General features: G+C 41.1%; 1 pseudogene; it reads left to right on the top strand.

The window, feature by feature from the left end:
- Window positions 1–2837: 2837 nt before the first annotated feature.
- Window positions 2838–10446, top strand: LOC125112936 (POU domain, class 5, transcription factor 1-like; annotated as a pseudogene).
- The last annotated feature ends 2066 nt before the right edge of the window (window positions 10447–12512 follow it).

Here is a 12512-nt window from a genome sequence, read left to right as displayed (position 1 = left end):
CAGGTGAGCTGTTCCTTTGTCCCTGTATGTGGATTCTCCCATTCAAAAGCAAACAAGGGCTGACTGGCAGGTGCCACCCAGAGGCAGAAAAAGGCATCTTTTAAGTCCAGGCAAGTAAACCACTCAGCAGTGGAGGGGATCAGCCCTAGCAGGGTATACAGGTTAGGGACAGACAGGTGTAATGTGACTGTTGCTTCATTTATGGCTCTCAAGTCCTGTACTGGGCAGTAGTCCTGTGTTCCCAGTTTTTTTTCACGGGCAGTAAAGGGGTGTTCCAAGGGGACTGACATTTTATTAACAGTCCATGCTGAAGCAGCCTATCCAGGTGAACCTGGATTCCCAGTCGAGCTTCTCTGGGAATTGAGTATTGCCGTAGCTTTACCGGTTGAGCTCCGGGTTTTAGATCAATCAAGACAGGAGTGTGGCATTTTGCCAGTCCTGGTGGGTTTCCTTCAGCCCAAACCAATGGGTGTATAGTCTCTAGTTCTGGGGGAATGGTCCCTATTTCTGAAGGGGAAGAGTACAAGCGCCATTCCTCTTCCCTTTTTACAGCAAGAGCCATGATTAAAGGAGAGGGGGGTTCTGTCAATTTAAGTTGGGCTGATCCATCAGTAGAAAAGGAAATTTGTGCCATTTTAGCCAGCAGGTCTCTTCCCATCAAGGGGACTGGGCAGTCAGGCAGGTAAAGAAATTCATGTATTACTTCATGGCCTCCTAACCAACATCGTCGAGGACCACAGAAGGGCCTGTGGGTTTGGTTACCTGTGACCTCAAAAATGGTGGTTTCTTTCCCTGAGAGGGGAGCCACAGGTTGTGTAACCACAGAAAGTTCAGCACCTGTGTCAACCATAAAGTCTATGGGGTGGCCCCCTACTTGAATTCTGACCATAGGCTCTCAGGGGCCCAGTTGGAGAGAGCCTGGTCCCCCCAGTCAGACTCAGCTAGGCCGATCAGGTTGGTGCTGAATGGCTCAGATTGGTACCGGCTAGGTGGGGCCTTGGTCTTTTTCTCAGGACGGTTGGGGCATTCATTTTTCCAGTGTCCCTTTTCTTTGCAGTAAGCACATTGGTCATGTTCCAGGGGACTCCTTTTCCCTTGCCTTGTGCCTTGTCCCCTACGATGTAGAGAATGTTTCTGCATCACGGTGGGCCACCTGGTCTCAGTTAATAAAAACCTTGTTGGCTATTTCCAACAGTTTAGTGGCATTCTCTTCTGCAAATCCTTCTAATTTCTGTAGCTTTTTACAGATATCTGATTGGGCTTGTCCCACAAAGGCAGCATTTATCACCCGTTGGTTCTCAGGGGCCTCAGGATCAAAAGGGGTGTAGATTCAGAAATCCTCACATAGTCTCTCATAGAATTTGGCTGGGCTTTCATTTGGCTCTTGTAATATCGCACTGATCTTAGTGGGCTTTTTAGCCCCAGCTTTTGCCCCCTGTAGGAAGGCCTGCTGGTACCTCTCTAGGTTACGTTTCCCTTCTTCAGTGTCATAGTCCCAGTGGGGGTTTTCTTTTGGGAAGGCTTCCCTCACTCAGTTTGCCAAGTCTGCTCGACTCCCCGCATTGGCCTGAAGCCATTTTTGGGCTTCTGTTACAATTCACCAGCACTCTTCAGTGTCAAACAGAGTAAAAAGGAGTTGCCGGCAGTCTATCCAGGTGGGACAGTGTGTCTGGAAAATGAATTCTAAGAGATCAATCAGCGCCTGAGGCTTTTCAGAATATGAGGGAGTATAGTGTTTCCAGTTGAGGAGATCGGCGGTGGAAAAGGGCTGGTAATAATAAAAACATCCCCCCTCTTGTATGGTCCCATCAGGGGCGACTTGCTGTGGTCCCTGTGTCTCCTGTAAGGGCATTTATAATGCTGGAGTGGCTGCTCTCTGAGCTGAAAGGAGACGCCTGCTCATAGGTTCTCGAGAATCTGGCTGTGGGGTTGATATCGCCTCCGGAACTTCAGAAGCAGAAGGAGGAGGAGAAACAGAAGGTGGTGGGCTATCTGGCATCTGGGGACCTATGGCTCCTGGAGGTGGGGTCGGCAGCACATAAGGTGGTGGCATGGGGGCGAGTCCTCAGGTTCCCCTTGATAAATAGGTGGCACCTTCTTTTGAGACAAGGTTTTCTTCTTGGACTGGGCTACTAGCACCTTACACTGTCCCTGGTCTGTGGTGCAGAACCGAACCCATGGGGGCCTCAAATAGGCAATTTCCAACCATTGATCAATATATGGAAATTGGTCTGGATGTCCAGGGTCTCCTGTTATAACATTATATACTGCTGTAACTGTGAACACATCTAAGGTCCCTTCTGGAGGCCAGCCAACACCAAAGGAGGGCCACTCTAGGGTACAGAGGGTACACAGTTTTCCAGGACTCAGCTTAACACCATAATCTCTAGAAAATCCTTTCTTAAAATTCTTAACCATACACTCTAAGACAGTGGGCTTGGAAACTGATTTACCCATTGTGTGAAGTCCCACCCTGTGATGGTGATGCAAGACAAACAGTGAGGGCAAGGCCTCAGGTAACAATCGCTTCATCCACCTGACTGCTCCCCTGGAGGAGATATTTCAGGCACCTCTTAGCATAGGTGGGATTGTATAAACCCCAACGTCAGGATCCCTCCAAAGAGGGCCACCATAAGCCATATGAGGTCACCGCGGAGCTGCAGGTTAGGACTCACTCTGGCTCCGTAGTCCAAAGACGGTGGAGCATGGGCTCTCCTTCTCTCCAGTCACTCACACACACATACCAGAATTGACAAGCCTCCCGATCCCAAGGGAGCAAACCCTGACCTGAGTGACCCTTTGGTCACTGAGAGGTGATCAGTCTCTCCTTCCGCCATATGGCGGGTTCTGACTTGGGCAGATGTCCCCAGGCACTCACCAGTCTGACGTCCTTTCCAGGAGCCTGTTTCCACTTTCCTTCTGAGTCCATTTGGGAAGTGGTGTGGGGCAAGGCCACGGCCCCAGTGAGGGTCTGGACCCGGCAAAATGGCCGGTGCGTGCTATCCACCTTCACTGGGCCGGCGACCTTGGCCTCCCCCGGTTCCCCGACAACAGTGACACAAGAGGCCAGCTCGGTTGTCGGCTTCCCAGCCAACACACCAAGATGTTGCGGAAACTGCAAAAACCGTGGCAGCGGAAGGAGACAAACAGCAGTCAGAGATATGGAAAAGCAAGGTTTATTCAGCACCGGTGCGGGCTCAGAGGAGTCACCTCCAGAGTCTGAGCACCAGGTCTTTGTTCTCAGTAAATTTTATACACTACAAGGTCTTGATTTTCCCATGTAAGCATCCTGGACCTCCCCCATCCCCAAGCAGACAGTGTTCCTCCCTAAGAAACTGAGCAAGCAAGGTTACAGAAGCAGAACTGATAAGCAATGCTGGGTACCTAATTAGCAGGGCTGCTGGCTTGGACAGAGAGCACACAGTTGTTACATTATTACAAGAAGGGTGGCATAGTGATTAGCACAGCTGGAAAGGCTTGCAGCTGCCTTCTTAGCCAAGGGGGGGTTGTTCTTTAGTTAAAACTCCATTTCAATTCCAGGCTGCTATTTTCTTAAATACGTGTGGAGACTCCTTTCTTCTTTCCTTCCATCCTTCCTTTCCTCCCCCCTTTCTTCTTTGTCTTTCTCTCTGTTTCTCTTTCTTATTTAGTATTAGATTTCATGGGGGAACAACTATAAATTTTTAATTCCAGTATTACTAGAGTTTTGTGAATGATAGGTGGGAGTCTGAATATAAATTTTATATTGATAAGCCAAAAGGAAGGCACACAATTTAATTAATTCTCTCTCTCATCTCTCTCTCTCTCTCTGTGTTTGTGTATCTGTATAATCACTCAAAAACTTTAATGGGAATAATTACTAAAGTTTTGGAATATGATATTATGCATTAATTTATATCAATTTCATAAAAAATCAATGAGGTTGATAAAGCATATATAAATTTTATAGGAATGGAAACATCAGCTGTTTTATTATTAGGACATTCAAACACTGGTCTGAGTAGTGTCCATGTCATTGGAACACATTTCTTTAGTTCCTTACAACTGCATCTATTCTGTGTTGTGCCTTTATCCCAAGATGTTTTAGAGAACACATCTGTTTTCAAATTTTATTTATATAAGAAAGTATATTTTATCACAGTGAGAGCAGGTACAGCTGTTGAGAGGACCTATAGCTCTGATTACTTTAAGTCTCAAGAGAACAGAAAAGATGTTACTGATCCAACCTGTGGAGATCTGAGATTCATATCTACACAAGGAACTACTGCTTGATCCTCAAAAGAAAAAAAATCAAAGATAATAAAAACTCTACTCTCAATATCTTTAAGAATTGTGAAAGCCTTGTCTTCTCTGAATATTCTGATTACTCTGCACTTTGCTTAATTGTGAGTGTGTTGAGGAAGTAATGATATAGGTTTCTTTAAAAATTTTGACTTTTCCTGCTGTTTCCACACTAATAGCATCTATTACCATCTGTATGATTTCAGTCTTATTCCCACACAGAAAACAATTTCCTAATCTGTATTTATCTCTCAAATGCTTTTTTCTCATTTTGTGGAAAAAGGACACTGTTTATAATACTATGTTCATTATTTTCCTGGATGTGTATGTTTGTGGTGTTACATATTTTGTTTATATAGTCACTTAACACCACTCGCACATGTATGGAAAATTGTAGGTATTTTATGGAAAGTGGAATATCTCAGAATTGCAATCTATTTGGCTAGAATACAAGGAAAATCATATCTTCCTTAGCTTATAATTGCAGTTTCTTATATGTGGAATCTTTAAAAAATGATACAAATTAACTTATTTGCAGAACAGAAACAGACTCACAGACTTTGTAAAACTTTTGGCTATCAAATGGGACAGGTTGAGGGGGAGATGGACTGGGTGTGTTCAGATTGGCACATGCACACTGTTGTATATGGAATGATTGGCCAGTGAGGACATGCTATATGTCACAGAGAACTCAACTCAATATTCTGTGGTAATCTATGTGGGTAAAGAATCTGAAAGAGAATGGATGTGTGTACATGTATAATGAATCACTTTTTGCTACTGTTGCAGGGCAACAGAAATCAGGGCAGAAATCAGGGCAGCAGAAAGAGGCAAGCTGCACTTGGAGATGCAGAATAGCCAGTTTTTTTCAGCACAGGTTGCTGGCTCAGAGGAGTTGTCTCCAGAGTCTGAGCCCCAGGTCTTTGTTCTGGGTAGATTTTATACCATACAGATTTTACAGTCTTCCATGTCTTGTTTTTCCTGCCCAATGAGTCCCACCCTCCCCCATCCCTGGGCAGAGAGTGTTCCTGACTAAGAAGCTAAGTAAACAGGATTACAAATGCTAAACTAAAAAGGAATGCTTGGCTAGCAGGTCTGCTATCAAGGACATTTGTTATGAATGGACAGAACATAGAGAAGCTTGTACATATTTGCTACAAGATTACAAGAAGGGTGGTATGCGGCCAGCAGAGGCAGCTGACAGGCACTTAGCTGCCTCTTCAGCCAGGAGGCTTTTCTTTAGTTACAACTCTTACTTCCTTTCCACAGAAATTATCAAACCATTATAAATCAACTATACTTCAATAAAATTTTAAAATAAATAAAACTACAAACAGTAGTTTCTGCAAATCTTGTAGATCTATATTTATTTCATAATTCCAATGATAAGATTTAAATAATTATTTTCTGCATTCCTTGAGCTTGCCATTGTATGCTATCTACTAACAAAATCTGAGCTTGAACATAGATAATGATTTCCAGAGGTCAAGACTGCTTTTACTACCTTAAGCTCCTACTTCTTCCCCATTCAACTCCAGTGCACCTGAATAAAGCAGTTTACAAATGCACATGTATTATTTAAAACTATATTACCTAAGCTACATAGTCGTGGGTTTTTCATTGTCAAAGTTGTTGTTGCTGACAGTGGGTTTTTTTGTTTGTTTGTTTGTTTTTATGAGTGCTGTTTAAGTTTTTTGTGTATGTTCTTGATGTTTTTGCTTCTTTTTGTCTTATAAATACTTTTAGTAATAAATCATTCCATTTACTGGTTCCCACTGTGGCTTAGCAGTAATGAACCCAACTAGTATCCATGAGAATGTGGGTTTGATCCCTAGTGTTGCTCAGAGGATTAAGGATCCAGAGTTGCCCTGAGCTGTGGTATGGGTCACGTATTCAGCTGAGATTCCACATTGCTGTGGTTGTAGCATAGGCTGGCAGCTGCAACTCTGATTGGACCCCTAGCCTGGGAACCTCCGTATGCTTTATGTGCTGCCCTAAAAAGAAAACAAACCAAAAAAAAATCATTCAGTTTATATTATTTAATGTATGAGTACATTTATATACTAAGAATGTATGTACTTATGAATTTAGACATAGAAAACTAGTTCATATTAAATGTAATCAGCTATACATTCATCTGTATATAATATTCTGTAACATATAACAATTATATAAATGATAAATGAAATATAGTATTTACACATGATATTCTATAACAATTTCATTTATAAGTATCATGAAACATAGTCATATTTGGAGAGCAAATCTCCATGAGAGCATATGGTGAAACACTTCAGTTTTTGTTTAAAGCATAGGGAGACCATTGTTTTGCAAATTATTGATTCTTTTGATAGGTATTTGACTGGAATCACTTTTTTATTATCATGGTAAATGCTTCAACTTTGTGACTTCTCTCACCAATATCCTTTTTGCTGTGTCCTTGATCCTTTATGGTTATATATTTTCTAATGTCCTTTTGGAATCATAAGCCAAAAATAAATTAAGTCCTGCATTTAGTGTCAGAATGAATCTGTGTTCTGATAGATAAAACTATTGCTAAAACTCTTACTGCTAACTCATTGGAGTCACACATGGCTTTTCTGTGTCCTGCTGTTGAGGCCCCAATATCATGTGTCAAGTCACTATTACATCTTCCATGTGAAACCTAATGCTAATGTGGGAACTCCATTTTTCCCTCTTTTCTCTAAATGATAGAAAGGATACTTGCATAAATTCCAGCTCTTCATTTCTTTTTATGATTTTTTATGAATAGACAGAACATAGAGCAGCTTGAAGGAATAGTTATACTGCAACTCAAGCAATTGTAATTCTAACATACTCCAGGGATGTGATGTTCCCATTACATTAAGCAGGCTTGGAGAAAAAAAACAAGTAAATATCCTTAACCTCCAAAGTTTTTTATTTAATTGAGCCTATTTATAAGGTATAAAACCCTTATTCTGTATTTTACACCCTGGGTTTTATTAATAGAAAAAAATACTCATTATTTCCACAAAGTATTTCCTCTTTTTCTCAGAGAGTTAGGCTTGGAATCATTGTGAATCCCAAATTCATTGATCTAAAATATAGACAGGATCTAATTTATAATCTTGGTCTGTGGGAAATGAACCTCTGCACTAATTGAATGAAGATTTTGGTTTGATTTAAAAGACCCTGAAGATTGCATCCCAAATCACTCAAGTCTTGCAGCTAAAGAGCTATCCAAACTTAAATGCATGGCAGGTTGGAATCAAACAGGCATGAAGAATTCCTCCTGGTAGGTTTAACTGAAAATACTAATTTGCAGATCCCTCTATTTTTGCTTTTTATCCTTATTTATTCTATCACTCTGGTAGGTAATAGGGAGATGATGTCGATCTGGCTGAACACCCAACTTCATACACCAATATTCTTCTTCCTTAGCAACCTCTCTTTTTGTGATACCTGCTATTCTACTATCTTCACTCCTAAAATGCTGGTCAATTTCCTTTCAAAGCACATGTCTATCACATCTTCAGGCTGTGTTCTACAGAGTTTCTTTTTTGCACTGCATGCCAGCAGAGAAGTAATCCTCCTGTCTATGATGGCTTATGACTGCTATGTAACAATACTCAACCACTTGTTGTACACAGTTTTTAAGGCACCAAAACTTTGTATTCAGATGGTTCTTGCATCTTACTTAGGAGGGCTCATTAACTCCCTGACACACAATAGGTTTGTTCAAACTAGATTTCTGGGGTCCTAATGTTGTGAATCACTATTTCTGTGACATTCCCCCTTTTCTGAGGCTTTCCTGGTCAGATGCCCAAAAAAATGAACTGATGCTTTTGATACTCTCTTGGATCATTGCAATGTTCATTTTTTATCATCATGGTCTCTTATATCTTCACCATCATTGCCATCCAGAGAATCCACTGAGCTGAGGGGAGGTGCAAAACCTTCTCCATGTGTGTCCCCCATGTGACAACTGTGACCTTATTCTAAGGGTCTGTGACCTTCAGTTACACTCAGACAAGGTCTCAGTATTCTCTGGAACAAGATAAAGTCTCCACTATGTATTACACAGTGGTGATCCCAAAGCTAAACCCATTGATTTATAGTCTGAGGAATAAGGGTGTGAAAGATGCAACAAAATGGTCAATAGGAAGAGAAACTCCACTTGATTCAATCTTGCCTATGGTTTTGCTGACCTAACATCAACCTTAAAACTAGACATTTTAAAAAAGTTGTATCACAGATATGATCACTAACTAAACCGTAATTATGACACTGATGCATTTTGAGACCCAAGTGTTGAGTTTAACCTGAAGAAAGAAAAACACATTGCTCTACTGTGCTTTATCCAAGTGAAGCTTCATGAGCCAGCTGCTATCCAGTTTTACACAGATTCACTTGCCCAGGATTTCACTTACCAAAGTGGCATAGATATTCTGGCTTCAACATTATTGTGGTATGTATGAAATCATCCTGGACATCTGGCACCTCACCCACATTTGTTCTCCTTCTTTTGAGTACTTAAAATGTTTATCTAACGATGTTTTCATACTATTGCTATGTTGCTTCTTTCAGGCATTGTCCTGTTATCATGCACATGCACACACACTGCAAACATAACACACACAAAAATAATCATTCATCCTTGCGATTTTTTTGACAACAAAACACAACAATTAGATTGTTTACGTGGTGAAACATAATTATAAGTGTAGTTTAAAAACAATTTGAAAATAAATCCTTAAAATTGTATGTTACTTTGCCATCATCAAATAATAAAGACTATGAAGGTTACTTCAGTAATTTATTCTGTTGTTGTTATTGAAGTTCTGTTAGAATGGACTGCATAATTTGAAAACAAATGTATAACTTGAATTCTAACTATACAATTAAAACTTTAAACATAGTTTTGAAATGTTCAGCATATTATTTTATTACCTTATTTTAAATTGAATATCCAAAAATATTTATTAGGTGCTTACTATGTGTCAAGTGTGACAGTACTGCTCCCAGTTGTTGTATTGGTAAAGCATTAGAGCCACAGTCAAATTGTGTTATAATAGTTAGCACTTGTCTATCCTTGTCAAGTTGCTGCTTATGTGCCTCTGTGGAAATATTACTATTACTCTTAGCCAGTTACCAGCAGATTGTAACAACTGTTTTCAATTCTTGTCATGACCCTTTTCATCATTACAATTTAAATTATCAGATGCAAATTGAGAAAGAGTAGACCTTGATGTCATTGAGTTAATAAATTATTTAGAATATTAAAAAAAAGTCCAAGAAATCCCCTTGGAGAATCCTGGTTTTACTGGGCCCAAGCTTGGGACCCCTTCCTTCCCCAGGGCTGAACACCTGGCTTCCAACCCTGCCTTCTTTTCCTTGCCATGCAGTGGAGATGATGGGCTGCAAGGGCCAGAGCCTGGCTGGGATGATCCTCAGACCTGGGTCAGCTTCCAAGGAACTCCCAAGCAGTCAGGGATTAGGCCAGGGGGATGGGCTGGGCACCAAGGTGTGAGGGCTTCACAATCCCCCACCACCATCTTATGGCTTCTGAAGGGGGATGGCCTACTGCACATCTCAGGTCAGAGTGGGGCTTGTGCCTCAGCACAGCCTGGAGACTCCTCAGCACAAGGCAAGATAGGAGCTTGGGTGGAGAGCAACTCCAAGAGGCCCACCCCCATCCCTGTGCCACCTGCTGGTGCTGCAAAGCTGGACAAAGAGAAGCTGGAACCCAACCCCCCCAAGGAGTCCCAGGACATAAAATCACTTTAGAATGACATCAAACAATCTGCCAAGCTCCTAAAGCAGAAGAGGATCACCCTGGGATATACCCAGGCTGATGTGGGGCTCAACTTGTGGGTTCTCTTTGGGAACACATTCAGCCAAATTACCATCCACCATTTTGAGGCTCTGCAGCTCAGTTTCACCAACATATCTAAGCTTCAGACCCTGCTACAGAAGTGGGTGGAGGAATCTTACAACAAGGAGAATCTACAGGAGATATACAAAGCAGAGACTCTTCTGCATGCCTGGAAGAGAAAGAAGGCAAGTATGGAGAACCCAGTGAGGGGCAACCTGGAGAGCATGTTCCTGTAGGGCCTGAAACCCACCCTGCAGCATATAAGCCACATTGCCCAGCTGTTTGGACTTGAGAAGAATGTGGTCTGAGTATGGTTCTCCAAACTTTGCCAGAAGGGCAAAGGGTCAAACAGTGGCTCTTCACAAGGAGAGTGTTGAGGCTGCTGGTCTCCTTTCCCAGAGGGACCAGTATCCTTTCCTCTGGTTACAGAGCCCCATCTTGGTACCCCAGGCAGTAGGGGCCCTCACTTCACCATGCTGTCCTCCTAGATCCCTTTCCCTAAGGGTCAGTCCTTTTCCTCAATGTCTGTCATTACTCTGGGCTCTCCCATACATTCAAATTGAGGTTCATGCCCTTCCCAGAAGCTTGGGGGGGGGCAGAGGAAGGGGATAGCTGGAGAGAAAACCCTAGGATTTTTACCAGGGTTTTGGCATTAAGTTCTTCATTCACTAAGAAAGGAATTGAGAACACAAGGGGTCTGGGACAGGGAGTGTAGGGGGACTGGTTGGAGGGAAGGTGAAGTTCAATGATGCTCTCAATTTTAATTCCCACATCACTCATCACTTTGACCTTAAATAAAGAATCTGGGAACCCTCCCCCTCAAAAAAAAGAGAAGATTTAAAAACTCCAATATTTTAAAAACACAAAACCCCAAAAATAGAACAACAGTGAAAACTCTCAGATATTCTATGAAAAGTAAAACCAATGACCTGGCAAAATTACATATTATGAATGTAATGGGATGACTTGGGTTATGGAATTTGGTTTCTGGAAAAACCATGAAAGAGGATAGCTTTGTGGAAATGGGGACATTAAAATTTGACCTTAATTACATTAAGAAAAAAGCTGAGGAGCTACCTCTGTGATATAGCATGTTAAGGATACCATACTATCTCTGATTTGGTCCCATTTCAATCCCCAGACATGCACAGTGTGTTGAGAATCAGGTTTTGCTGCATATATGGCACAGTTTATACCTGTGGGAGAGATTTAACCCCTGACCTAGGAATTTCTATATGCCTCATGAAGCCAAAAAAAAAAATCCAAATAATTCCAATTTCAATAAATAATTAGCTTTACTGATGGAAGCAGAGGAAGATTCTTAATAAATACAATGAATGCATTAGGGTTTTCCCCCTGGGTAGAAAGTAATAAGACTAATATTAAAACTTTTTGATCACTAACCATAAAATCTACATATGATGTTTAACATATATTTGAAGCAACATACAAGAATGCATTTTTACAGATAAGCAATGAGATCCTGATGGGAAATATATCTAGCCACTTATAATGGAATATGACAATGTGAGAAAAAGAATATATGTGTGTGTGTGTGAGACTGGGTCACCTTGCTGTACAGTAGAAAATTGACAGAACACTGTAAACCAGCTATGGAAAAAATAAAAATCATTTAAAAATAAAAGAATGCATTTTTAAAAGTTTGAAAGGCCAAATCTATAGCAAATTAAAATCACAGGAGTTATTTTTATCTACCTTGTCCAAGAAGCACCATAGGAATTGCACCCAGGTCCCTCCAGTGCCTTTAAATAATCTTCCTGACACTCAGAGCAGATGCTCCAGGAGCCCCAAACCCCATGCATTTAGGGAAGTGGGTCTTGCTGATAATTATTGAATAAAAGGAAAAAAAGACAAGGGGAAAAAGCCCATATGCAGTTGAGATTTTCCTTGAAGTTTTGTGATATAATTCTCATTCCCATTCAGAGTATAAATAAAGCTAATTTTTAAGATTATTTATTGTAAATATAATTTGAAAGATATAATATCAAGCTGATACTTTTTTCATTGCTTTTTCCCCCAAGAGACCTTGTTTATTATTTTGACTTAAAATACATAATTTCAGGAGTTCCTATTGTGGCACAGTGGAAATGAATCTGACTAGGAACCATTGGGTTGCAAGTTTGATCCCTGGTCTCACTCAGTGAGTTAAGAATCTGGTGTTGCCATGAACTATGGTGTAGGTTGCAGATGTGGCTTGGATCTGGCATTGCTGTGGCTGTGATGTAGGCCAGCAGGTGTAGCTCTGATTAGACCTTTAGCCTGGGAACCTCCATATGCCACAGGTGGGGTCCTAAAAAAAGACAAAAGACAAAAAAAGGAAAAATAGAAAATATATAATTTTATATATTAATTA

The sequence above is a fragment of the Phacochoerus africanus genome, chromosome 12, assembly GCF_016906955.1.
Source record: "Phacochoerus africanus isolate WHEZ1 chromosome 12, ROS_Pafr_v1, whole genome shotgun sequence".
Classification (NCBI taxonomy): Eukaryota; Metazoa; Chordata; class Mammalia; order Artiodactyla; family Suidae; genus Phacochoerus; species Phacochoerus africanus.
The sequence above is the reverse complement of the archived record's forward strand: the minus strand, read 5'-3'. Positions and strand labels throughout refer to the sequence as shown.